Genomic DNA, 4,170 nt, shown 5'->3' on the forward strand with positions numbered 1-4,170 from the left:
AATTCTCCTCGTCACTTTCAGGTACACCAGTCAAACATGTGGATTTGATCTTTTCACATAGTCCCATATTTCTTGGAGGCTTTGTTCGTTCTTTTTCACTCTGTTTTCTCTAATCTTGTTTTCTCTCTTTATTTCATTAAGTTTATCTTCAATAGCTGATATCCTTTCTTCTGCTTGATTGATTCAGCTATTGAAACGTGTATGCTTCACAAAGTTCTCATGCTGTGTTATGCAGCTACATCAGGTCATTTATGTTCTTCTCTACACTGGTTACTCTAGTTAGCAATTTGTCTAACCTTTTTTCAAGGTTCCTAGCTTCCTTGCATTAGGTTACAACATGCTCCCTTAGTTTGGAGGAGTGTGTTATTACCCACCTTCTGAAGCCTATTTCTGTCAATTTGTCAAACTCATTCTCCATCCAGTTTTGTTCCCTTGCTGGCAAGGAGTTGTGATCCTTTACAGAAGAAGAGACATTCTAGTTTTTGAAATTTTCAGCTTTTTTTGCACTGGTTTCTCCCCATCTTTGTGGATTTATCTACCTTTGGTCTTTGATGTTGGTGACCTTCAGATGAGGTCTTTGAGTGGACATGCTATTTCTTTCTGTTGGTTTTCCTTCTGACAGGCCCCTCTACTGCAGGTCTGCTGGAGTTTTCTGGAGGTCCACTCCTCACCCTGTTTGCCTGGGTATCACCAGCAGAGGCTGCAGAAGAGCAAAGATTGCTGCCTGACCTTTCCTCTGGAAGCTTAGTCCCAGAGGGGTGCCTGCCAGATGCCAGCCAGAGCTCTCCTGTATGAGGTGTCTGTCGGCCCCTACTGGGACGTGTCTCCCAGTCAGGATACACGGGGGTCAGGGACCCACTTGAGGAGGCAGTCTGACCCTTAGCTGAGCTGGAATGCTGTGCTGGGAGGTCTGTTGCTCTCTTCAGAGCTGTCAGGCAAATTTAAGTCTGCTGAAGCTGTGCCCCGAGCCACCCCTTTCTCCAGGTGCTCTGTCCCAGGGAGATGGGGGTTTTATCTGTAAGTCCCTGACTGGGGCTGCTGCATTTTTTTCAGAGATGTCCTGCCCAGAGAAGGGAAATCTGGCAGTCTGGCCACAGCAACCTTGCTGAGGTGCAGTGGGATCCACCCACTTCTAACTTCCCAGTAGCTTTGTTTACACTGGGAGTGTAAAACCGCCTACTCAAACCTCAGCAATGGTGGACACCCCTCCCCCCACCAAGCTTGAGTGTCCCAGGTCGATCTCAGACTACTGCCGTGCTGGCAGCAAGAATTTCAAGCCAGTGGATCTTAGTTTGCTGGGTTCTGGGAAGGTGGGACCCCCAAGCCAGGCCACTTGGCTCCCTGGCTTCAGCACCCCTTTCCAGGGGAGTGTACGGTTCTGTCTCACTGGTGTTCCAGGTGCCACTGGGGTACGGAAAAGAACTCCTACAGCTAGTTTGGTGTCTTCTCAAATGGCCACCCAGTTTTGTGCTTGAAACCCAGGGCCCTGGTGGGGTAGGCACCAGAGGGAATCTCCTGGTTTGTGGGTCACAAACACCATGGGACAAGAGCAGTATCTGTGCTCTAGTTCCTCAGGCTCAGTCCCTCACGGCTTCCCTTGGGTGGGGGAGAAATTCCCCGACACCTTGCACTTCCTGGGTGAGGTGACACCCCACCCTGCTTCGGCTTCCCCTCTGTGGGCTGTACCCACTGTCCAATCAGTCCCAATGAGATGAACTGCGTACCTCAGTTGGAAATGCAGACATCACCCTCCTTTAGTGTCCATCTCGCTGGGAGCTGCAGACCACAGCTGTTCCTATTCGGCCATCTTGCCAGCTGTCTCGGTCTTGGTTGTTTATCCAGCTTGCCATTCTGTGTCATTTAATTGGGGCATTTAGCCATTTACATTTAAGGTTAGTATTGTTATGTGTGGACTTGATCCTGTCTTCATAAAGGTAGCTGGATATTTTGCAGATTTGTTTATGTGGTTGCTTCATAGTGTCAGTGGTCTGTGTACTTCATTCAGTGTTTTTTTGTTTGTTTTTTTTACTGGCTGGTAATGGTTTTTCCTTTCCATATTTAGTGCTTCCTTCAGGAGCTCTTGCAAGGCAGGTTTGGTGGTGACAAATTCCCTCAGCATTTGCTTGTCTGAAGAGGATTTTATTACTTCTCCACTTATGAAGCTTATTTTGGCTGGATATGAAATTCTGGGTTGGAAATTCGGTTGAGAATGCCGAATACTGGCCCCCAATTTCTTCTAACTTGTAAAGTTTCCACTGAGACGTCCACTGATAGTCTGAGGGGTTTCCCTTTGTAGGTGACCTGGTCTTTTTCTCTGGCTGCCCTGAACATTTTTTCTAACATTTTGACCTTGGAGAATCTGATGATTATGCGTCTTGGGGTTGATCTTTTTATGGAGTATCTTTCTGGGGTTCTCTGCATTTCTTGAATTTGAATGTTGGCCTGTCTTGCTAGGTTGGTGACATTCTCCTGGATGGTATCCTGAAGTATGTTTTTCAATTTGGTTTAGGGTAATAGACTTCTTAAACTCTCTCTCAATGTGGTCCACTCACAGCTTTCTCCAACTCTGTTGATGGCAACTAAACTTTTCTGGCTGTTCAGACCAAATTCTGGAGTCATTCTCAACTACTTTGTTTCATTCCCATGTCCAACTTGTCAGGAAATCCTCTTGGCTCTACTGTTAAAATGTCTGCAGAATCTATCTCAAACCTGTACTGTTTGTGCTGAACCACCCGGTCTGAGCTACCATTAGCTCTTGCCCGCTTCGAGTCATGCTAATATTAATATATTCTCTAGACAACACCCAGAGTGATTCTTTCAAATAGAAATAAAGTCTTGTCATTTCTCTGTTCAAACTCTGCTATGGTTTGCATTTCACTCAGAATGAAATCTGGAGTCCTTACCAAGGGCCCACAAAGCCCTTTGTGATTTGTCCCCCCACCCCCACCTCTCCCTTATCTTCTGCCAGTATCCCGTCACTTCATTTCGTCCTCTAATTTTGTCTGGCCAATATAGTGTTTATTTTTGTCTTTTCCTATGTAATAGGGAAAAGGCAATGAATATAACTAGATGGGAGTTACGGTTCCTTGCAATACAAGCACCCATTGTCTTATTCCTTCTTTTCTTAAGCATTCATATACCTGTGGGGGCCCCTGCCAGCCTTGGAGTATTCCTACAATGTAGGAGGCAATTGTGAAGCCACCAAAAGTTTTAAGCAGGTCAGATTTGCATTCTGATGGATGATTTTGCATTCATCATGGAGAATGGGCTTAAACTGAACTCCACTGGAAGCAAAGACTGAAAAAAGCAGTTAGGAAGCTTTTACAGCAGTTCAGATGGAGCCTGTACTAAGGATCTTCTTACTAGCAGGAGCGGAGAGGAGACTCCAGATTTCAGAAACACTAAGGCAGAATAAGGAGAACCTAGTGCTTTACTGAATAGAGGGTTGGGGGGCGGGAATAAGTTTTAGGGAAAAGCTCCCAGGTTTCTGGCTTGAGTCTTGCGTAACCTAACAGACGAAGGTACCACGTTAGGTGAACATGAGGCCTCCTCAGGTAATTTTTAAGCCTTGCTCTCTTCAAAACGCAGCAGTCCTAACTGGCACACACGTGTTGGGGAAGTTCGCGGTTCCTATAGGCCGCGAATTATTTAACTTTTTACACAAGCATTTCATACAACTGTGATGGAGATCAAGAGCTGTGTGTTGCGGGCCTCCTGAGGAATGATGAAAACTCGAGGCCCGAGTCTTCCCTGCTTCCTCCGCTTCCCGGGACCAGCCGCTCTGGCGGCCTCGCGCCCCGCGTGCCCGCGGCCTTTCCCTCCCGTGGAGCACCGCGTTTCTCTAGCCGGTGCTGTTTGGCTGTAGTGGAGGAAGAACGGGCCTGAGCCGCGGTCCCACAGTAACGAATTAGCGGCCAGTCGGGTCTCGAGGGCCACAGGCTTCTCCAGGGCGCCCCTCCCGGGTGACTGCGCCGCGGATCTGCACGCGCGTCCGTCCCCAGTCCTTCGCGGCGCTGGCCCCTGCACAGAAGGAGGAGGAAGGGAGGGCAGGAGGCGGCTGAGTCCTTCCCATCGCGGCTTGGTAACCCTGAAAGGCGCCTGACAGGGCGGCCTTGGCCTCCCAGGGCGGCCGCATTGTCTAAGCTCCATAGCAACCCCGGCGCGTTGCGG

At 48.5% G+C, this 4,170-nt stretch overlaps 1 protein-coding gene across 1 annotated transcript in view; it reads left to right on the plus strand.

The window, feature by feature from the left end:
• Positions 1 to 3,913: 3,913 nt before the first annotated feature.
• The window catches only part of RGS22 (regulator of G-protein signaling 22), a 170,060-nt gene continuing 169,803 nt past the window's right edge, over positions 3,914 to 4,170 (plus strand). The window contains exon 1 of the mRNA XM_011966731.1: positions 3,914 to 3,962. The gene's annotated coding sequence lies outside the window, so the exon portion shown is untranslated. The remainder of the gene's footprint in view (positions 3,963 to 4,170) is intronic.

This window comes from Mandrillus leucophaeus, unplaced genomic scaffold (assembly GCF_000951045.1).
Source record: "Mandrillus leucophaeus isolate KB7577 unplaced genomic scaffold, Mleu.le_1.0 Scaffold770, whole genome shotgun sequence".
NCBI classification, from domain to species: Eukaryota; Metazoa; Chordata; class Mammalia; order Primates; family Cercopithecidae; genus Mandrillus; species Mandrillus leucophaeus.